Source organism: Saimiri boliviensis, chromosome 14, assembly GCF_048565385.1.
Source record: "Saimiri boliviensis isolate mSaiBol1 chromosome 14, mSaiBol1.pri, whole genome shotgun sequence".
Lineage (NCBI taxonomy): Eukaryota > Metazoa > Chordata > Mammalia > Primates > Cebidae > Saimiri > Saimiri boliviensis.
Genome location: NC_133462.1, coordinates 75,203,441 through 75,227,461, shown reverse-complemented (window position 1 = coordinate 75,227,461; position 24,021 = coordinate 75,203,441). Strand labels below are relative to the sequence as shown.

The window sequence follows — 24,021 nt, the reverse complement described above, 5'->3', positions numbered from 1 at the left end:
AGTAATGCTGACATTTTAGTAACAAAGGCTCTGGCGTTGGTCTTCTCTTTTGCTTTGCTTTATAACCAGGAGGCAGCCGGAAAACAAACAAAACATACAAAGTATTATTACTTCATTCCAGCAGACTTCAGAGAAGTGGCATCCAGGTATACTATAGACAATCAAATTCCATCTTTTGTTTAAGTGTCCAATGAATTTCTAAGTTAATTAAAGCAATGGGGAGGGGAAAAAAAAAAAACAGAAGACCAGACAAGGACTATGTTTTCACTGGTGCTCCAGAAGAGTCAGCAAGAAACAAGGGAGAGGAGAAAGGGAAACGAGCTGACCAGATCTTCTCAGTGTGAGGGAAGCAAAGGGACACTGAGAAGGTCCATTCGTCCACTCAACCGCTGAGCACCCACTGTGCACCAGGCTCTGTGCTGGAAAAATAAACACATAATTCCCTACCTCATGGAGAATGTAGCTTGTAGGGAAAAGTCAGAAGGAAACTGGGAATACATGGTGTACAAAAGAAGCAGGGGCTGCCACAGGAGCACACAGCACCAGGCTTGGGGGCTCAGAAAAGCCTCCCCACAGGAAGCAACAGCAAACCTCAGACTCCACTGCAGAGTAAGACCAGTTGGCCTGACCGAGTGCATAGTGGGCTGAGGGAGGCGAGGATGAAGCAAGAGAAAGCCCCAACCTAGAGAACAGTAGGTGTCGGGGCTCAGGGAGCAAGCATGGGGTACAGAGAAGGACAACTAGATCAGAAGGCCTGGAGCGAAGAATGCAAGCAGGGTGGTGCCGAGTTCACCATCCCTAAGTATTATGCTTTCCATGGCTTAAGGCCCACTGGACAAACTCAGGAAATGAACAGCCTCAGACCTTAGGAGCAGAACTCCTGACTCACAAATCTCATCTATCTTTTCCACAGTGCCTTGTGTTCTTGCAATCACACTCCTGGGTGCAGATACAATGCCAGCCAGAAATATGGCTGTGACAGGACAATGACTCAGAGTATACAGTTGGGCAATGAGAATTTAAACCATAACTATAAGACTTTTTGCAAGAAAAAAACCTATTAGACAGAGACATATGCTCAAATCTGCTACTCCTAGCAACTCCTCCATTATACATTAAGAGGAGACCCCAAGCATTGCAAAATCTATTAGGGGGAATGCTGACCAGTTTTATTGCTTGCCTGTTACTGAGAAAACCTGTGATAAATGTAATCAACTGAACTTTTAAAATTTTCAAATCTGTTCACACATAGCCTTAGGGTCATTTGTAATGTAAGACTGAAGGGGACCAGGATGCAGTAGATGACAGCTGCCCACCATCTGTCTGGTCCTACAGCATCCACCTTCCCACTGTGGCTGCTCAGGCTCTCCTAGCCAGAGACCTGTCAGGAGCCAACCAAGCTGTATCTATCCAGGTATCATTACACATTTGTTTCAGTTATGATTATTCTTTCTGGCAGACAAAGCCATCCTTCTGGAAGGCAGAGCAGGACAATCCCGCCCAGGCACATGGACCAGGCAGCCGGCAGAGTGCATTGAGGTGCTCTGCCATCTGCTGCTTAGAAGGAAGGGCCTGAGGCTCACACATGTGTCCAAAGTCTGCAAACCCCAGACTTCACCAAATCAAGTGGTAACACCTCCATCCATGTCTAGTCAGCCCTCCTGGTCACATGGATGCATGGTGTGACTTCTCATCCTCTTCAAGTTAGCCCTTGTCATTCACTTTGACCTGATGAAAATGCTGGGTTGCCAGTGGGAGGGGTTGAGAATAGGAAGCAAAGAGACTTCATACTGCGACTTGCCTTGCACTGCAGACAAAGCAAGCCCTGGGGATGGCCTTAGCCTCTTCTGTCCAGAGACGGTCCTGCTTAAAATAATGGATTATTGTTCTAAAAAGATAAATGTCACGGTTAGGGTTAAATCATTCTCTATTTTTTGTCATTTTAGAAGACCAGAGGTATACGTGCCACCAATATCTAGCATACAGCAGGCATTGATGAACAGTTATTGATACTAAGTGATGAATTATTAGCATAAGAGCCTGCTTATTTAGAAAAGGAAATCCTAGAAAATCAAAGATCTAGAAGCACAGACATGGACTATCCAGTATAGAGCACACCTCAACATGTGACTGCTCAAGAAGCCACTTATCAAATCAAACACAAGTGCGACTCACATCACATGGGTCCTTTCAACACGGGGACCTATTCCTCTCTAGGATCTCACCTATTAGAAACATGTATATTTGCCCTATAGATTTGTTTAAGATTCTGTCCTCTCTGTGGGGAGAAATTTGGAGATGTCACTCAGCAGCAGAGATCTGGAGGGACCAGATGGCTGGTAAAACAGGAGGCTATTCTCAATCCAGGGCCAACAGGAAAGCTGGAAGGCAGAGCCCAAATTTAGTTTGAAACCTGATGCCCGACAGTATAAAATTAGAAACTCTTTTGAACCATCTGGTTCTTTTAAATAAATACCTGTCTGTCCAATCCTAGAATAGAAGGAGCTTCCAAGTCTGGCTCCCTTCCCTAAGACACAACATCTGTCCCATCGGTAGTGAACAGCAGCCACAGGAGATGCTTAATACTGGCTAGCTGACGGAACCTAAGTTAATGGCCACCAATCTTAAGTACCCTGAAGTTCTTTAGAATCTTTCTGATTCCAACATCTCTTTCACTCTTCTCTTCCCACCACCAAATTCTCTTTTCTTACTCTCCCTGAGGCTAGAATACACACACACACACACACACACACACACACACACCCCATCTAAAATATTTCCAATTTAGTATTGTCCTTCTTCTGCCAACCTACCCGTAATGATCATTCCTTCTCTACATGGTTCTGCTTTCTATTGTCCTTCTCTCCCCTTCTCTGACAGTGATATAATTTATGCATGACCCCCCAAAAATCAACACTTCACCCCCCTGTGGGGTGACTATATTAGTTCATTTTGTGTTGCTACAAAGGAGTACCTGAGACTGGGTAATTTATAAACAGAAGAGGTTTATTTGGCTCATGGTTCTGCAGTCCATACAAGAAGCATGGTGCCAGCATCTGCTCCTGGCGAGGACCTCAAGAAGCTTTCAGTTGCAGTGGAAGAGAAAGGAGAGCAGTGTGTCACATGGTGAGGGAGGGCAAAAGAGACAGTGAGGGGAGGAAAGGAATGTCATGCTCTTTTGAACAACCACTCTCATGTGAACTAGTAGAGTGAGCACTCACTCATTATGATGGAGAGGGCATCAAGCCATTCTCGAGGGATCTGTTCCCATGACCCAAACACCTCCCATTAGGCCCCATCGCTAACACTGGGGATCAAATTTCAACATGAGATTTGGAGGAACAAATATCCAAACTGTATCAGTCACCATCCCTAGGTATTATAAAATAAGCTGTCCCCAGCCAAATCAATGTATATCCTATTGATTTACGTTTTCTCCCCTAAACCCCCATTTTGCAGCCTCCACACGGCCTAACATCTCTTTCACCACACACCATCTCACCACAGGCTAACATCACCCTGACCTTTTATCTTGACTGCAGATGGCCTAATCTGAGTGATTTTAGTGATTTCATCCCTTGGAAACAGAAGTGAAAAAGAGTCTGGGGTGGAAGGGTTAGCAGTGAAGATCCCAGGAAGGGAGAGTCAAACGGGACCTCCTTTAAGTATTTCCCTTTTCCCTTGTATTCCAAAGTCCTGTTAAAGAGTAAATGAGATGATGTACAAATTCATCTAATAAACTGTTGAAGCCCAATACAAAAGTAACAACATTATTATTAAATTGTTTCCACAAAAATCCCTTAATTAGTGTAGAAATAGTATCATAATTGTTCCCTGAAATGAGTTCATTTTCAGTGACATGGTGACTGAGTTTCAATGTTGGAATTGTCTTCAACTCCACTCCCTCCCTTGCCTTCTACATTGTCGGGCACAAGTTTCCATGCACTCTCCTTTGAGAAAGTCCTTCAATCCATTCTCCATATCCATTCTCTTCTGCCCTGAACTTAGCCCAGCCCTTTGGCCTGTTGACACTGAAGCATGACTCTCTTCTTCTAGGATCTACTCACTCTATGTCAATTCAGGTCCTCCAATTAGCAGATGTCGAGATGAGCAAGACATGCAAGATATTTGTTGGGGGAGATACTAGGGGCGGATAGAGCGGGAGAGAACGTGCTCAGGCAGGGGGAGCCTTCAGACCACACCCGTCTGACACCATGACGGGAGGGAAAGAAGACCAGTAGGAAGAGCCTCAGACCAATCTGCAGTTCCAAGAAAGTCTGGTTTGGCTGATGGGTGGCATCCAAGCATAGGTTCCCATTAGAAGAGCCCACATCAAGCAGAACTGGCCCAGCTTCAGTACCTTCGACATGTCATTGAGGGACAGGGGCAGCTCAGGGAAAGTGGCCCCAGCATAAAGATCAGAGTAATGAGAAAAAGATAGCTTCTTAAGTACTAAGTGAAGTAGATAGATAAAGGCAAAAACTGAGACTTGACTCCCTCACACCACTCACAAAAATCAGCTCCTGGTAGATTGTAGATTGAAGTATAAAACAGTAAAGCTTTTAGAAAACTACATATAGGAGAATTCATGACCGAGAAAGGAAGCCTGTAAACCATAAAGGAAAAGAGAGATGCATTAGAACGCATTAAAGTTAAGAATTTTTATTTGCCAAAATTAAGAGCTTCTGTTTTGATAAGCAGAAGGGTGGAAAGACAAACAAGAGTGTGAGAGTGTCGTTTTAATACATATAACCAAGAAAAGGCTCATAACCAGACTCTCGTAAAAACTGGTAAATGTTAATCCAAAATGAAATAACAGAGAATCCAGTAGAACAAAGGGTAAGAAATTCAAACTGGTGTTCTACAAAAGAGGCCATGCAAATGGCCAGTAAACACACATAGGTGCTGAATATCATTAATCACAAGGGAAATGCAAATTGAAACCACATTGAGATACACTCAACACATACCTGAATGGTTAACATTGAAAACAACAGTCTCTAAACTTTTTGGAACCAGGGACCCATTCCATGAAACACAGTTTTTCCACAGACCCAGGATCAGGCATTCGAGGGAAAGGCTTCAGGATGATTCAAGTGCATTACATGTATGTGCACTTTATTTTGTTATTATTACATTGTAATATATGATGAAAGAATTATACAAGTCACCATAACGTAGATCTGTGAGAGCCCTGAGCTTGTTTTCCTGCAACTAGTTGGTCCCATATGGGGGTGATGGGAGATAGTGACAGATCATCAGGCATTAGATTCTTTTTTTCTTTTTTTTCTTGAGATTGAGTTTCATTCCTGTTGCCCAGGCTGGAGTGCAATGGCACGATCTCAGTTCACTGCAACCTCCACCTCCTAGGTTCAAGTGATTCTCCTGCCTCAGCCTCCTGAGTAGCTGAGATTACAGGCATGAGCCACCATTCCCAGCTAATTTTGTATTTTTAGTAGAGACGGGGTTTCTCCGTGTTGGTCAGGCTAGTCTTTAACTCCCAACCTCAGGTGATCAGCCCACCTGGGCCTCCCAAAGTGCTGGGACTACAAGTGTGAGCCACTGTCCCTGGCTTAGATTCTTAAAAGGAGCACATAACCTAGATCCCTCACATACACAGTTCACAATAGGGTTCATGCTCCTATAAGAATCTAATGCCACCACTCATCTGCTATGAGGCAGAGCTCAGGCCTTAATGCAAGCAATGGGGAGCAGCTCTAAATGCAGATGAAGATTGCTTACCCACTGCTTGCCTCCTGCTGTGGGGTCCGGTTCCTAACAGGCCACAGACTGGTACCAGGGGTTGGAGAGTCGTGATTAAAAGATAACACAAAGTGCTGAAAAGAATGAGGAGCAAAATAAGTTCCTATGTGCTTCTGAAGAGAGTGTAAAATGATTCCACCACTTTGGAAAACTGTTTGCAAAATCTACTATGATATTGCTCACCCTGTGACCCAAAAATTCCACTCCTCGGTTTGGAAGTGCCTAGAAGTGGTTTTATATAACATAGGATATACACATGAAAAGCCATGCTCAAGAATGTTCATAGCCGCATTACTCACTATTATTAATATGAAGCAAATGTTCAACAGTAAAACTGTGGTCATATTCATTTCATGGCATACCATAGTGAAAATTAATGCATCAAAACTACACCCAACAATGTAGATAAATTTCACAAATACAATGCTGAGTGACACATACTTTATGATTATATAAGGTTATAAATATATAAAGTTCAAAAATAGGTGAAACTAAAATATCGTATTTAGGGATTCATACTTAGGTGGCAAAACTATTGGAAAGAATGCAAGGACATGATAACCATGAAGGCCAGGATAGTGGTTACCTTTAGGGAGAGGGAAATTATGTAATTGGGAAGGGGTATTCAGGGTCTACTGGAATCCTGGCAATAGACTATTTTTGACCCAAGTGTTTGCTTTATAATAATTCAAAATACCTTACTAACATATTTTATACATTTATCTTAATTGTGTTATATTTCTTAATGTTCTGTAAAAGGAATTCTTTAAAAAAAAAAAAATTACAGATGCAGTGGCTCACGCCTATAATACCAGCACATTGGGAGACCAAGGTGGGAGTATTGCTTGAGGTCAGGAGTTTGAGATCAGCCTGGACAACATAGTGTGACCCCATCTCTACAAAATTTTTTAAAATAAAAAACTAGCCAGCCATGGTGGCACGTGCCTGTAGTTCTAACTACTTGGAAGGCTAAGGCAGGAGAATCCCTTGAGCTCATAAGTACGAGGTTATAATGAGCTATAATTGGGCCACTGCACTCCAGCCTGGGTGACACAGCAAGACCTAAAAGCTTGGTCTAACAGAGAATAAGTGACAACCCCAGCAAAACATAGAATACCAATCACAAATAAGTTAATTTCATCACATGATAAAGCATATTCATAATTTTTTAAAACCAAATAAGTGGGAAACAGAAGGTATTATTAATACAAACATCCTCTGAAGTAAAATTGTCTGCCTAGAACCCAAACTGTATAGAAAGAGTAGAACTGACTCTGCCTCCTCCTAGCAGGTACAGGTTCCCTTACCTTCACCTGCTGGCAGTTTGAATTGCAAGGAAAGATGAAACACTAAGACTCATGTTGGCAAAAGATGATTGAGGACTAATTTTATCAACGTACTTTAGGTTCCAGCTTGCAAAGGGTGCTTTTAAGTACTCTGATAATTAATGGGTAAGCCGGCAGGCACTTTTTCACTCAAAGTCATTTATTTCTTAATTAAAATGACATGCAAATGTTAACATTTATTAATAATTTTACTAGTTCACAGCAATATAATTGACTAACTTTAAAAAGCTGAAAATGATACTGGCGTCTTTCAGACATTGCAGCATTGGGTCTAAATGAAAATGTGAAGTAGGAAATGGTGTCCTCATTTCACAGTCCCTCTCCCCACATCTCCGCCTTGTGACTGCTTACAAAGTAGGCTGCAATACTTCTTCCCAGCCCAGTGCATGTGCCCCTTTGTAATGTGACTTTATCACCACTCCTATCAAGGGGTGGGGTCTTTTTCCCCACTAAGGACTGACTAAGGAGGAGGAGTGGTGGGAGCAGTTTGATCCAGTGGGGAAGAGAATTTTATTGCATGGCTTAGAATTGCTAGCACAACGTGATATTAAAACAAGAAGCGGCCGGGCGCGGTGGTTCAAGCCTGTAATCCCAGCACTTTGGGAGGCTGAGGCGGGTGGATCACGAGGTCGAGAGATCGAGACCATCCTGGTCAACATGGTGAAACCCCGTCTCTACTAAAAATACAAAAAATTAGCTGGGCATGGCGGCGCGTGCCTGTAATCCCAGCTACTCAGGAGGCTGAGGCAGGAGAATTGCCTGAACCCAGGAGGCGGAGGTTGCGGTGAGCCGAGATCGTGCCATTGCACTCCAGCCTGGGTAACAAGAGCGAAACTCTGTCTCAAAAAAAAAAAAAAAAAAAAAAAAAACAAGAAGCAACCAGCTTTTAGTTAGTTTTCTTATTGCTTTACAATTCTCTATAGAAAAATGCACCCTCTAACTAACAGCACCCAGGAGTTGTTCTCCCATTACCAATCATTTCCCTGCTTGGTATGCCATTGTTCACCACCCCTTGAATCTGAGCAGGCCTGGGACTTGCTTTGACCAATAGAACATTGTGAAAATAACACTTTGGTACTTCTAAGCCTAGACCTCAAGACATTTGCAAATGTTGCTCTAGTCCTCTTGGAACCCTAAGACCACCATGTGGGGAAGCTGAGCCTGGCCTCCTTGAAGATAGAACACATGAAGAAAGGGTTCCAGCTGGTAGCCAGCACCAGTTATCAGGCATGTGAGTGGGGCCATCTTATATCATCAACCCCAATCTAGCCATCAGATGACTACAGCCACATGAGTGACTCCAGGCAAGACTGGCAGAAGAACTTTCCAGCTGAGCCCAGCCCAAATGGTGGACCCATATGTTTCTGAGCAGTTCAAATGGTTGCTTGAAGTCACTAAATTGGGTTCTCATCTAACTCTTTCTCTTAGCAGTGAGACCATGAACAAGTCACTTAACTTTTCTAAGTTTTTTTCTTTATCTGTAAAATGGGGATAATGACATAGCACTTTCTACAGATGACTGTGATAAGGACTGAATAGGATTGTATGTATGTGCCAGGGTAGAAGCGCTAAGATGTGAAAGGCACCAGATTCCAAAGTGGGTATGACCATATCCCACTGAAGGAATCCTCAAAGTAGACAGTTAAGAACTGGCTGAGAACTCTTGAACCCTCAATTCCACCTCAAGAGAGTAAAGACAGAGAGAGGATTTTGTGAGTGGGTTTTCTTTGAAGAAAGCACTGTTGTGAGACTCCTTCAAAGAAGGGAGAGTGGACTGGGTGTAGTGGCTCACATCTATATTCCTAGCACTTTGGGAGGCTGAGGTGGGAAGACTGCTTGATCCCAGGAGTCTGAGACCAGTGTGAGCAACATAGCAACACCCTGTTTCTAAGAAAATAAATAAATAAATAAAAATAATTAACCAGGCATGGTGATGCATGCCTGTGGCCCTGGCTACTCAAGAAGCTAAGGTGAGAGGATTGCTTGAGCCTGAGAGGTGAAGGCTGCAGTGAGCTGTGACTGTACCACTACACTCCAGGCTGGGTGACAGAGTGAGACCCTGTCTCAAAAATAAAAAAGAGGGGAGGAGGGGAGACTGGAGAGTGCTTTCTTCTCTCTTCAAGCCTGCACCAAGGCTGCTCAGATAGCCTGAGATGTGCTCCTTGTAGTCCAGGAGTTCCTCAGGCTCACACCTGAGAAAGTGAAACAGCAGAGGGGAGGGCTGTCTTTGGAACACAAGATCTAGAGAGCAATTCCATACCAGGGAGCTGCTGCCCAGAGCAAGGGTCCCCAACCCACGGGCCACCAACTGGTACCTCTCCGTGGCCTGTTAGGAACCAGGCCACACAGCAGGGGGTGAGCAGTGAGTGAACAAGCACTACCACTTGAGCTCCGCCTCCTGTCAGATCAGTGGCAGCATTAGATTCTCACAGAAGCATCAACCCTTTCGTGAACTGCACATGTGAGGGATCTGGGTTGTACATTCCTTATAAGAATCTAATGCCTGATGAGCTGAAGTGGAACAGTTTCATTCTGAAACCATACACCCTGCCCATACGTGGAAACATTGTCTTCCATGAAATTAGTCCCTGGTACAGAAAAGGTTGGCAATTGCTGGCCTAGAGGGTCCAGCAAAAGTGTTTGAGGGAATCTATAAAAGAAAGTAAGGTTTAAACAGCTGCCAGCTCCAAAGAACACAAAGCCAGCCAGTTTGGAATAGAATCTATGAAGCAGATACTATTATTATAATTATTTTACAAACTAGAAATGGAGGGTTAGAGAGGTTAAGTGGTTTGCCTAAGGCCATATAGTAAGTACCACAGACAGGATGAGAATCTAAGCCAATTCTTAACTATCTTATTCTGATTACCTGGTAGACCATATGTGAAATAAGACAGACAGCATCACTAAGCAAGACCAACTGATAATAATTAAAAAAAAAAAGGACAGGAAAACCAAGCTATAGGTATGACAAGTTCTCTATTATCCTAGGAAGCAAACTAGATTTCCCATGCCTGCAGACAATGAATTGAAACAACCAAATGAGAGCACTTTTGGACATCGATACACCATGCCAGCTGTAATGTACAACCCTTTGTCATAAGTCTTCACTCAGCTCCCCCTATAACAGACCCCAGCAGGCAGTGAGTAAAGTTGGCTGCACAGGAAGGTCTTTACAACCATTCACCTGGTGGGGAGTCAATATTCTGCCTACTCAGGGTCAGCTGTAGGAAACAAGGAACGATGGAGGACTGCCGGAAGCATGGCCATCTCACTCATTAGGTCCCACAGTCACACTGTGGGACCTGCAAGTCAGTCAAGGGCAAGGGAAAGGTTTGAGACTGAGAAAAAAAAAAAGGATTAGCTCAAAACTCTGAAAGGAACATTGCTAATTCATAATCAATAACTTTTCATTAAATCTCTACCAAAAGTAACATGTCAACCTCATTTGTTAAATTAATATTCATAAATATTTCATTACATTTGAAAACAATCTGTAGGTTAGGCTTCCTAACTTCACAAGAATTCCAAGTGTGAGTGAGAAATCGCAGGAATTGAAAATTAGAGAAGTTGTTCACAGCCTGATCATTTCAAAGGCAAAATTATTATTTGTGAAAAGTCTTCCAAAATACTTATAGAAGAAAAAGTTACATTTAATAACAGCATTTTGTTTAAATTGTGCAGGGTGGGGGCCTCTTAAAGGATGAGTTCCTATAATCTTTAAACAGTGTCATCCTGAACAAGGGAAGAAGGGCCATTACAGCCATCAGTGAATCCAAGTTTTTCACACAATGCCTGAGATGTGAATGGTCCTCACTGAATCTTCATTGCATTTACAGGCAACACCTGCTGTGATAGCACAGGAGCTGAAGTCTGACTGCCCCAGTTCAAATCCTCACTCTACACTTAGCTGTGTGTCCTGGCACAAGTGGCTCGACATTTTTGAGCCTCATTTTCCTTATGTGTGGAGGATGGAGATTAATGAACCCACTTCAAAAGGTTGAGAGAACTAACTGCACTAATACAATCACCCTGCAGTATCCACAGGGGATTGATTCCAGGATGCCACCACCTCCCCTATCATCCCCTGCAAATACCAAAACCCATGGATGCTCAAGTCCCTGATACAAATAAAATTGTGCTGTATATTCACATACACCCTATTCACATCCTCCCATATACTTTAAATCATCTCTAGATTATTTATAATACCTAATACAATGTACATGCTATGTAAATAGTTGCTACATTGGACCAAGCACAGCGACTCATGCCAGTAATCCCAGCACTTTGGGAGGTTGAGGCAGGAGAATCACTTGAGCCCAGGAGTTCAAGACCAGCTTGGACAACATAGTGAGGCCCCATCTCTAAATAAATAAATAAATAAATAAATAAATAAATAAATAAATAAAAATCTGGGTATGGTGGCATGCAACTGTAGTTCCACCTACTCAGGAGGCTGAGGTGGGACAATTACTTAAACCTGGAAGTCAAGGTTTCACTAAGTCATGTTCATGCCACTGCACTTCAGTCTGGGTGACAGAACAAGACCCTGACTCAAAACAACAAACATAGTTGTTATTATACTATATTGTTTAGGGAATAATGACAAGAAAAAAATGTCTGTATATGTTCAGTACAGATGCAACCATCCATTTGAAAAGACATTTATCTTCAATCCTCAGTGGGTTGAATCCGTAGATGTGAAATCCCTGGATACAGAGGGGCAACTGTACATGTAAGGCACTTATAACTGTTTCTGGCACACAATAAATGTTGAATAAATGTTAGTTGTTCACAGAAACTTGGATCTGCCAAAAGAATGCCACCCCACAGCCTTATGGTTTAATCATTTTTATGTCTTTCCAGGGTGAGTGTGTGCAAAAGTAGAGACGCTTCTTCAAGTTTCCTCCTGCACAAGGTAAGGGCATGCTTGGCAGAAGCCAAGCAGGAGTTCAGGGTCAGGGGCCAGACAGGAGTTGAGTTGAGGAGTTGAGCTATTAATAGAAAACATAAGGCACAGGCATATGTTTAGAATGGTGCCCCTTACTCCAAGTTGGTTCTAAAAATCATTTTCCAGCACCCAGTGGTGGATTATTTATGCCTATGGTGACGAAAAGAGAATTTGTACAAAGCTATGTAGTGAATGAAGAATGAATCTTCAACAAACTGAGTGGTTGATCTCCAGCAAATGGATTTGTTCTACAGAGGTACAAAGTATTTGAATGCAAATTTGCTGTTTTATAGATCCAGAGAGGATCAAGATAACTGTCTATAAACATCTGTTTGGCTGAGGGTAGGGGGAGATGGAGGGAAGGAGAGAGGGAGGGAGGGAAGGAGGGAGGGAAGGAGGGGAGGGGAAAGGAGGGGAAGGCAGGGGAAAGGAGGGGAAGGGAGGGGAAGGGAGGGGAAGGGAGGGGAGGGGAGGGGAGGGGAGGGAAGGGAAAGGAAGGGAAGGGAAGGGAATGGGTAGGGAAGGGAAGGGAAGGGAAGGGAAGGGAAAGGAAGGGAAGGCAAGGGAAGGGAGGAGGGAAAAAAAAGCCAAATAATTTGTAGTATAAACTCACTTGTATAAAGAAGAGAAACGCCCAAATTCTACTCTTATTTATACCACATGTGTAAACTCACAGAAGACAGAAAGAGTGCATGTCAAACTGTTTGCAGTGTTAATTCTCACTGGGGAGCAGAGCAGATTTTCCACAGCAGGCTACAGCAGGAGCACAATAGGAAGCAGAGGGCACTAACAGCCTGAAGGAATGCCCACGATCGAAAGGGAATGAAATTTGGTGAACCAGCTGGGTCCCTGAACCTTGAACTAAACTCACAATATGGCAACATGGCACCAGCAGTCTCTCAGTGAGACTGGGTTGTGAGAGTAAGCATTGAGGAATTCTTGCGAGGGAAGAAACTCCATCTGCATCTTTCAAGCTAAGTAGCATCACCAAGCAAGGATAGCAGAAAACAACCTGGATATTATAGATATATCTAAGAGAAATATATTACTCTTAATAGCATGATTTGTGTACCCCCCTGTGTGTATACCCTGGAACATTATTCGTGGTACTCAAGGGAGATACTACAACTAATACACAATAGGTATACATTCTTTGTTTATACCCTTTGTGTACACCATGGTACATTATTCACAGTATCCAAGGGAGATAGTGCACCTAATATCACAGTGGGTGTACACTCTACGTGTATGGCCTGGCATTATTCTTACTATCCAAGGGAGATACTTCTCCTAATATCACAGGGGTATATTCCCTGTATGTACACCCTGGGACATTATTTGTAGTATCCAAGGGAGATACAACTCCTAATTGCACAGGGGGTGTACACCCTGTGTCTACACCCTGGGACACTATACCCAGTCTGTGGTATTTTGTTACGGCAACCCCAGTGTAGTCATTTTTAATGTTGCAAAAGCCAAATAGGGACTAGAGGCTTGATGTTCCAGCTGATTCAGGGGAAATCATCCTCTGCATCACACCTTGTCCAAAGCCTCAAGGCCCTGACCCAGCCTCTTTATTCACATAAATCCCCTCCTCCGTGCCCTTCCTCCCTGGCCAGGATCTTCATGTTTGTTCTTACAGCCACTGCCTTCATATCCTTCCTACCCCACCTAGTTTTCCAACCTGACACCTAAGCGTAATGTGACCTGGAAAGAGGAGGGACACACAGACTTGCACATTCACCCTGAAGGGCAGGAAGTCTGAAAGGACTGGAATGCTCTAGAATTTCGGTAGCCTAATTGATACTGTTGTGAAATATGTATTTTTAAAGGTAATGAGAACTCATTTAAAGCTTATTTCTCACTCTAAGTGTCACAGTTCATTGTAGAATCTGAATGTTACAATAGAAAGGGACTGAATTAAGATGAGAGAAGAGACAAGAGTGAAGGATGGGCAGAAAGGCAGAGCTGTTTGAAGCTGTTCATTGGTTCCACACACATTTGAGTGCCCACCATGTGCAGGGGCTACAGATATGGTGGAGAACAAAATCTACGCAGTCACTGACTTCAGGAAACTTCTGTACACACAGGAGATGCACACATACACTTGTACATACACATTGCAATATGCAATCACAAACTGTAGGAAGTTCTATGTGGAGAAAGTGCCAATAACTATGAGAGTGAGCTCAGTGTGATCTGCTCTGGTCTGCGTGGCAAAGAAGGCTTGCCCGAGGAGGGCCTCTGAGTCTGCGTCACATGGAATCCATGGTCTCTCAGCTAACACTCGCCCCACTCTACTTCCTCCCCACCACCAGGGCCAGAAGCCTAAAGACTACATTTCCCAGACTCCCCTGCCAGCTGATTATGCTCATGAGAGGCACTGGCAGGATACTGGAAAGTATGAGGCAGGGAAAAGCCATGTTTTTTCTTGATTCTAGCAGTGACAGCAACAATAGCAGCAGCAGCAGTGATAACACTGACAAAAGCAATAATGGTGGTGGTGGCAGAAGTGCAGAGAGGAATTGAGAGCTCTTGAGTTCCTGCTTGGGCAGTCAAGTTCCAGCAGCAGCCTCAGCAGCACAGCAGTCATGGGCTCTGGGTAACACTATGTTCGCTACTGTGCACCCAGCCCTAGAGGTGAAGTGGTGTCCTAAAATTACCAATCTTTGAGTCATTTTGCCTCCCTCTTTGTTCTCCCACCTTTCCAAGACCTCTGTTACCAATTTCCAGAATTGAACTCCCTATTTTAAAAACCCAGAGTAGTTTTGCTTCCCTGAATAAACAAAATATTCCAAAAATAGCTCCAGGAAACTGACTCGAAGTTAGGATCTGAGATTGGTTATCTGAGTTGGCTTGCATGAGATGATGGCCTCTGTCCAAGTGGAAAATAAGATACTGGTAGTCCATGGGATGCCGTAGCAAATGGTTAGTTAAATGAACACTGCTGGCTGCCTGAGATGAAGTACATATGGAAGGCAAGGCTTCCTTCTCCCTGTGGAGACCAAGTGGTGGTTGCAATTGACTATTTTGGAGGGAGCAATAAATATAAAGACTCTGAATGAACTGGCTGTTTCTGAATGCACTGGTGAGTTCACAGAAAGAAAACTACAACCTTGGGGCTTAAATATCCCGGCTAATGCCATGGTCCAAGAACCAAAAAGCTTTGATAGCACCAAAAGAGCCTCTTATCTCTTAAATGACGAAGAGCCAATTTAGCTAAAAAGACAGACCTATAATCTGATCCTGTAGGTTGCAGAATTATAACAGACTCACCAGATCTCTTATGTGACCTATGAGTGTATAATAATCAACCAACCAAGTTACTGCTGTAGGTCTTGGGTATAAAGGTGAACAAGGCCAACAGTACTTCTACCGTCAAAGTCCACACCAACATCTGGAAGAAAGTATTCCAAACAGAGAGAAGAGCCAGTGCAAGGCACTGAAGTGGAGTCAGCTTGGTGTGTATGAGGGACAGAAGAAAGGTCACCCCAGAAAGCAGTCAATATGGAGGACAGTAGAGGGAGATAAAGCCAGGGAGACAGGCAGGAAGCTGGTCTAGCAAGGTCACTGCAGGCTATTGTGAACAGTTGTTTTATTCTGGTCTAATAAAAACTATTTGGAAGTGCTAAGCAGGTGGTGTAATGCAATACAATTCTGACACTAACCACCCAGAGTCAGCACTGACTCCACAAGCCAAAGGGCACAGTCTCCAACAGCACTGTCCCTGTTTAGACACCAGCTGCAAGTCTGAGGGTCTTCAGACCACCCACACTTCTGACCAACTAGCTACAAATTCTAAGATTTTCATGGCTCCCTCAGGTTCGTTATTGTTAGAATGACTCACAGAACTCCCATGAACTAAAGTACACAGGAGAGGACTGATAATTACAGTTTTGTGATAAAGGATACAAATCCAGAACCAATTAAACAGAGAGATCTGGAAGGGTTCCACACATAGAGCCGTGCCCTCTTTCTCCATAGAATCAGGGCATGTCATCCTCCCAGCACCAACTAGGAAGCTCCACTAAACTTCGTGTCGAGTATCTATTAGGATTTCATTACCCAGGCATGTTTGAATGAATTATTGGCCCACATGATTAAACTCGATCTCCAGCCTCCCTCCCTTCTCCGGAGATGGAGATCAGGCTGATATCACATGGCTCAAAAGCTCCAACCCTCTAATCTCATGGTTGGTCTTTCTGGCTCAGTCTACCGCCATCTTGAATCATCTCATTCACGGAAGCTGTCGAGGGGCCTAGCATGAGTCACCTCATTAGCATAAATGATCAGGACCCAGCACGGATAAAAAAGACACTCTTATCACTTGGGAAATTCCAATGATATTAGGGCCTCCATGCCAGGAACTAGGACAAAGACCAGACAAATTATTATATAATAGCAGGAGAGTATCATAATCTGAGTTAAATTTTAGAAAGATCACCGGAGCTACTATATGGAGGAGTGGACGAGAAGAGGCAAGGGTGGTGCATACAGTGGCATTCTAACTGGACTGTTCCCAGGAAGACACCTTGGCTGTCTTTGGACTGCCTAGTCTCTCTCGGTCCATTTTCCAAATCTGGTTCCCTAGCCTTCTCATTGATCCTATGAGCTACACAACAACCTCAGAGTAAATACTTTCTGTTGAGTTAACTAGAAGTGGTTTCTGCTGTTTTCTACCCAAAATCCCAACTGTTACATACTCTCTCTTTCCCTTTCTACCATTAGGCTGCCGTAGTTTCTCTTCCACAAAATAGAATGTGGCTGACCCACAGTTCCTAAGTCACAGGTTCATCTCCAGACACCCTCACGGGTTTTCAGTTCCATTTCCAAATTCTTAGGGAAGAGAATTTGATCACTCCATTTTAGGTCATAGGTATTCTGTTAGTCCAATCAAGTGTGGCTAAGAAAGCAGGGTCACGTAGCACAAAATGGTTGCTAGGGCTTCATGTGCCCAGTATTATCGTTCACAAGAACAGACACCCCAAACATTGCTTCCTACAAATAGATGGAAAAAGAGTGAATTTTAAGAAGGAAAACATGAGTTGATGATGCATAGAAGCTGGAATGGTTGAGGCATTTTCAAACAATAGGAAAGATTCTGGCCAAACCAGAGCAGAGGCATCTGACAGGAAGTGGAGGAGGTGTGGGCTTGACTGGGAAGTGTGAAGCCATTCCATGGAGGCCCTGCACATCTGGCAGAAAAGTTTCAACGGTGAAGAAAATTGGAAGCCACTGAACTTGTCTTGGCTGGGGAAGATTCTGAAAGGTTTTATCTAAACAGCAGTAGCAAGTTGAATTGGAGGGGTCATGAGTTTTGGAGGACATTGGAGGTGATGGTACAAAGAGTGAGAGAGAGACATTAAGATTTTTTAACAATAAGATAAGATAGTCATTTGCTGTGTATGGAAAAATGAAAGAGAAATAAATCATAATTGTGCTCACAAAATTAGTTAATGAGAAAGTACCATGAATTGCAAAGCTTATAAATACCCACTTTGTGATTCTCTTCTTAAAAAGAGTAGCCAGTTGCATATAGAGCTCTTTCTGTGCTTGTTCCTCTGGGAGCCTCTACCCATTGAGAAGCAATAGCATGGCCTGGGACAGCAAAGAGCTCTCAAATCTAATGAATAGCTTTTTTCTTCTTTAAAGAAATCACGCATTTTTGCTGACTCAGTTCAGAGTAACCACTATGGGAAATTGATTTTTCATATGCACACGCATCCTTTTTAAGGGCCTCTTCTCCCTCTTAACTCTTATCTAACTTTTGCTCAATTATCTCAGAAGAAAATGTACTGTTTTGTCCCCTTTTTCTTTCATTTGTAAGCCAAAGAAAAATGAACCTAATCATGAATGATCAGCCTAAAGTAGTGCCAGTGTTACATCCATATGAGGAAAAAGGAAAGCCATCAATTTGAAAGTGAGATTTAATGTCATAAAGAGCCAGTAGCATCAAATTAGAAGGTCCTGGAAATGGCCAAATTTCCCTTTGGAATCTCTATCACGGTACTCATTTTCAGCCCTTAATTAAATCTGCTTTCCACTGTGCTTTTCATTCACCATTTAGTAAAAATGAAAACCTTTTTTAATAAATTTCAGAGATGGGAGATTAAATTACTTACATAAATGCTAATACGGCAATGGAAATTTTTGCTAAATTTTTTCTTGTAAATACCTGATATGGCATCAATATAAATGAGTATGAATGACTTCAGTAGACTAGCCTGGGTACCCACCTGCATTTATAATATCATTTTTATGAGAAAATGCATTCTATCTTCAAGCAAACAAACTTGCAAGCTGATTTCTGGAAGCCTAGTTTTTGAAAGTTGAAGACTGTTTAATTCAACAAAACTATTCTAATGAGAAATATGAAACTGTATAATTATTTTAAGTATGAAATTTTATAATCATTTTCAGTATGAAATTGTGTAATTATTTTAAGTACAATAATGGAGAATTCCAACATGCAAGTTTAATGCATGTGACTTCCTTTTCTTACCACTTATTTGTTTTTGGCAAGCAGCCAGTTCTTTATTTGTTGTTCTTAATCTGTCATTATGAATTCTGCCAGCTTACAGAGTAAAAAAAGATAAGCTGGAGGTAGGGGTTTGGCTGCATGAGTTTTCTAAATATATTTATTAATGCTTCTTAAATTATCTTCAAAGCTGGGTATCTCCCTCAGTTTGGAGCATCTTCTCACTTGGTTTAGCACCACGATCTCACTTTTATTGTCCCTATAGCCAGAGGCAGCTGCGTTTATCTACATTTTTTTAAATGAATGAAACTCTTAACTTGTTAACATATTGGAGAGTCTAAAATGTCTCATTTAAATTCATCCTCACAACCTCATCTGCATGGGTGGCAGTTGAATTAGCCCCACTTTATAGCAGAGTTGATTTTCAAGAGAAATGTTTGAGTGAAAATGAAGGGTTTAGAAAGCCTTATTATTGGGTGACACAGAAGAAACCATTTTTGTTTCATTTCCAGTTTCCAACTGAAATTTCAAGTCAGGGCCATGAGACAAAACCACAGGAGTAAAATGGAACAAGAGTGCAGCCGTATTTCCATCAAAGATGGCCTGTAGGATACTTCCCCAGTAACTAGGTGATTTTCTTTTGAACTTTTAGCTATGGTGAAGGAAGATCAGAAATGTTGAAGCTATGAGACATACTTCAAAAAGCTATGAGACAGCTTCCCGATTACCCATATTGTGTGATGTGAACGGTATCCATTCATTCATTGACATTTATTGGAAACTTACATGTGTAAAGCTCTGTGTGGTCAATGTTACAGGAATACAGAAAGGAATAAAATTCAGTGCACCCTCAAGGAGCTTACAATCTGGAGGAAAGGCAATTAACTATAATATAAAGCATATAGTGCTTCTGAGAAGAAGTATGCTAGAATAGAAAAGTAAGCAAAATATAGAAACGTAGAATATAGAAAATACAGAAAGACAAAGTTCAAAATACAGAAAGACAAAGTAGGGAATGATTAGTTCTAACTAGGTGGCACAGGGAAAAGTAGAGAGGTGGGTCCTAATGGAAGTGAGTCCATGGATAGCATAAGCAAAACCATGGAGGTATGAATGGCATATTCAGTGAAGGGCGAGTAGTGCAGTGTGGCCGGCATGGGGCAGTGACCAGCATGGTATATAGGGAAGGCATAAGGTAGGTTGAGACTAAATCCTAGAGGGTTGTAAGGTCCCAGCCAGGAACAGAACCAGGTATCTTGGGCAACAAGGAGCCACTGACGATTCTGAGGGGATTTTTATCCCTGTATCAAATAGAAAGATAACTCATGCAACAATGAAGAAAATATTGAAGTTGGAAATTTGATATGTCATGAAGCTATTGAAATAATCCAGAAGAGTCAAAAAGCACTTAAATTACAGCAGGATCAAGATATTGGACTGGGAAGAATGGCCAAAGGAAGAAAGGGCAGAACTTGGCAATTGATGATTTCGATGTCAAGAGACCCTGGAGTTTAGAGAGAATGGAGAACAAGCAATAGATGACTGAGGCTTCCGGCCCAAGTGAAAGCAAGGGTAGAAGTCACAATAGCCATGATAAGTAAATACAGCAAGAGGAACATTATGCAGGATGGAATGTTAAATTAAATGTGCCGAGTTTTAGTTACTGAAGAGAAATGCATGTGGAGATATCTATGAGACCACTGGAAATCCGTGTTACCCACAAGAAATTTAGAGGTGAATACAGGGGAGGCCCCCTCAGAAAGAGAATGTGAGCAGGAAAAGATGGGAAGACAAAACGTTGAAGAAAGGTACATTTAAACAGTAAGTAGAGGCTGGGCGTGGTGGGCTTACACCTGTAATCCCAGAACTTTGGAAGGCTGAAGCAGGAGGATAACTTGAGACCAGGAGTTCGAGACCAGCCTGGGGCCTCGAACCAACATGAAACGCCATCTCTACCAAAAATAAATAAATAAATAAATAAAAATAAATCTGATTAGCTGGTCTAGGTGGCCATGCCTATAGTCCCAGCTGCTCAGGAAGCTGAGGTGGGAGGATCACATAAGCTCAGGAGTTAGAGGTTACAGTGAGCTCTGATTGCACCAGTATACTCCAGTCTGGGCAACACAGCAAGACCCTGTCTCTTAAAAAAAAAAAAAAAGAGAGAGAGAAAGAGAGAGAGAGAAGGAAACAGGAAGAATCACAGAGAAGGCATTGTCCAAGATGGAGTGAGGAGACAGTTGTTCTTCCTCACAGCTAAAGGATGGCGTACAGGGAGGCATGGAGTTTGAAAACTCCTCCCATTAAAAGCTCTTCAAGATTGCCACCTGTAGCAATTCAGTGCTATGGCTACCTCAAAAGACTTAAACAGGTTCTCTCTCCTCAGGAACAGAATTCTGTCCCTAAGCTCTCCTCCATACTCAGAAGAGACTCAGAAGCATCTTATCCTGGTCAGTCAGTTATGGTGAAGAAAACTACTACATTCCTGAGGCTCTTTTTTTTTTTTTTTTTTTTCAGTCTTTCATATGATTTTATTTTCTTCCTTCAACCATAATAATATGATATCCAAATTTTGTCTTAACTGGTGAGTCTGTAAACACAGGCTATCCATCCCACTTACAGACTTTTTGAAATGATCCCACCACGGACCCTCCTTTGGTCATCCAACCCAAGTTGCTCCCTTGCCTGGCTTTATCTTCACTATATTGTGCAGCCACTTCATTGAATCTCATTCCAGACTTTAACTTTTCCATGGCTTCCATGATTTTGCCATGTTTTTCACATGGAATGTGTCTGACCTTTATTGCATTGCCACCACCTTTGGGACCATGAGCCTTCTTATCAGACTGTCACTCTCAGAGACTGCTCCCCATTGCCCTGTTTTTCCAGAACCACTTTTTCCTTTGGGTAGTATCTTGCAAATTTGCTGTTGAACCCTCCCCGAGACTGTTATGGGATGAATTAAGCAGAGAATAAGTCTAGAAGCTGGTAAAGCTGAAGTTACAAACTTTTCCGCCTTTAATTAATGTGTCTGGGTCAGGCATGGTGGCTCACGCCTGTAATCCTAGCACTTTGGGAGGCCAAGGTGGATGGATTACTTGAGGTCAGGCATTCAAAATCAGCCTGGGCAACATGGTGAAACCTCATCTCTATTAAAAAATACATAAAAATTAGCCAGGCATGGTGGTGAGCACCTGTAATCCCAAATACTGGGGAGGCTGAGGCAGAAGAATTGCTTGAACCTGGGAGGCAGAGGTTGCAGTGGGCTGAGATCATGCCACTGCACTCCAGCCTGGGTGACAGAGTGAGACTTCGTCTGAAAAAAAAATAATAATAATTTGTCTGATTTCTACTCTACTCCACTTTGTATCCTGGGTCCTCCACTTTTAGTTGAGGAAATAAAGTTCCTTTTGTTTGTTATAGATGGTACTGACAATGAATAGTCATGCACTATCTATCAGTTAAGTTGAAATTAATCCAGCATCTCCCTGTACCCCAAACTAGACAGCTGGTACTGTTCTTGTAAATGCTGCTGCTGCTGCTGTTGCTGCTGTTATATGTTATATATGTAGATATCCTTTATAGGTATGAACCAAAAATATCTGAGACAGGTCTCAATCAGTTTAGAAAGTTTATTTTGCCAAGGTTAAGGATGCACCCATGACACAGCCTCAGGAGGTCCTGACAATGTGTGCCCTGGTGATTGGGGCACACCTTGATTTTATGCATTTGGAGACACATGAGGCATCAATCAATATGTATACGAGGTCCACTGGTTTGGTCTGGAAAGGCAGGACAACTCAAAGCAAGGGGTTGGGGTTGGAGAGCTTCCAGGTCATAGGTATATAAGAGACAAATGGTTGCATTCTTTAGTCTTTGATCAGCCTTTCACTGAATATACAATTTACATGTGAGAGGTGGGTAGAGAAATAGTCACTTAGCCTTAGTGAATCTGCAGTTTTGCATAAACAACAAGGCAGAGAAAGAAATTAGATATGCATTTGTCTCGGGTGAGCAGAGGGATGGCTTTGAGTTCTGTCCTTTGTCTCCGTAGCTGTGATCAGCTATCAGCTTAAATAGCCAAGGTGAAATTCAACAGATTTTAGGCCCACAAGGAACTTCCTTGTGGGCAAATTGTGATGGAGGTATGTAGTTTGTTTGTTTGTTTTTGTCCTTGTGGCTATCTTATTTAGCAATAAAATGGGAGGCAGGTTTGCCTGACCACAGTTCCCACCTTGACTTTTCTCTTTGGCTTAGGATTTTGGAGTCCCAAGATTGAATTTCTTTTCACAGATGTGAAAATCCTTTGCCCATGCATTGATTCATTTGCTCCTCACCACAATCCTGTAAGGAAGATGCTGTTTTGCCCGCTCCAGTTCTCACATTCAGAAATTCCTTATACTAATCTCTTTCCTCAGGATTGAGTCCAGTCACCTTTCCAAGTCTTTCCCTAGCACTTTCTTTCTACTTACTGGAATCCGTCTCACCTCTTTTCCCTTAATATGATTCTTTCTTTCTAACTTTGTCCCTAGTCAGTGTCTTCTGACAATCATTACCTCTGAGCTAATAAGACCATCATTGGCTATCCCATTTTGTTTCATCTGTCCCATCTCTGCCCCACCACCTTGGAGCATTAAAGGGATCTACATTATGACTTAGTCTTTCCCACAATTAAAACAACTATGACAACTAGTTCCCACAATCAAAAAAATATGGGTGCCACGAAAGTACAAACAGGCTTGAAAGGGAGACTTTTTCTGCAAGGCACATCCTTGGAAAGTCAAATCAAGGTGGGGAGGGGTAGGTTGCGGACAGATGGATCCTTGCCCCATCTGGCACTGTCAGGACCTATTTCTCATCCCCACCACTGCCAGGGACCCTACTTTTGTCCACTCTTCTTTGTACCTCAGGGAGCCCAACTTTCACAACTGCATCCACAGGTTCCTTTACCCTCCAGCTTCTGCTTAAGGGATGTTAACAAAACAGCCAAAGGGTGAGAGGAGAGAAAGAGCAGGTCCTCTAGCTTCCTCCCTGTCTTGCTGCAGGTGACAGTGGTCCCACGCCTCTACAGAACACCACAGATCCCACTAGGCAGCCATCTCCTGCAGCCACACTGCCGCTGTCCCTGGCTCTGGGAATGGGCCCTTCCTTCACGCCTAAAAGTGATAACAGCCGGTGGCAGCAGCCCTCCCTTGCATCCTTGGTGCTTCCCTTACCCTGTCCACATCTTTGTAGTGTCCCTTCATCCCACTCTCCTCGGTTACCACATTCGAGGGTGACCTGCCGGATAAGGTCCCTGCTATAAAGCATGCAGTCCCCAGGCCCCTGTTATGCCATCAGCATCTGTAAATGCCTTCACAATAATTAATTTGCTAAGTCAATTCAGTAGAGTACAGTAACATAAGAAAATGAAACTTCAGACAGGTAAACCTTGATGAAAGAGACAGTGCATTTGTTTCCCAGGGATGCTGTAACAAAGTACC

At 42.8% G+C, this 24,021-nt stretch overlaps 1 protein-coding gene and 1 pseudogene across 12 annotated transcripts in view; both read right to left on the bottom strand.

The window, feature by feature from the left end:
* Positions 1-24,021, bottom strand: part of CNIH3 (cornichon family AMPA receptor auxiliary protein 3) — a 291,872-nt gene that overhangs the window by 168,289 nt on the left and 99,562 nt on the right. The window lies entirely within an intron of this gene.
* On the bottom strand, positions 13,140-23,848 carry LOC141581118 (peptidyl-prolyl cis-trans isomerase NIMA-interacting 4 pseudogene; annotated as a pseudogene).